Here is a 292-nt window from a genome sequence, read left to right as displayed (position 1 = left end):
TTTTTTTTTTTTTTTTTTTTTTTTTAATAGGAATGATGTAATAGTTTTTTTTTTTTTTTTAAATAATTTTTATTAAAAAAACCAACATTTATTCAAACAAAGAGGTTATAGAGACAACATAACAGAAAAGAAAAAACAAAAACAAGCTTAATTACTAAATACCCCAACTGGACAGACCTCAAAGAACATGAAGGAGATCATAAAGGGAAATGACAAATGTGAATACAACCCGAGAAAACTCTTGCCGCGGTGCATACTGATTGATACAACCATCGGGAGTACGAATACCCTT

This window comes from Corylus avellana, chromosome ca8 (genome assembly GCF_901000735.1).
Source record: "Corylus avellana chromosome ca8, CavTom2PMs-1.0".
Classification (NCBI taxonomy): domain Eukaryota; kingdom Viridiplantae; phylum Streptophyta; class Magnoliopsida; order Fagales; family Betulaceae; genus Corylus; species Corylus avellana.
This window is presented reverse-complemented; position numbering follows the sequence as displayed.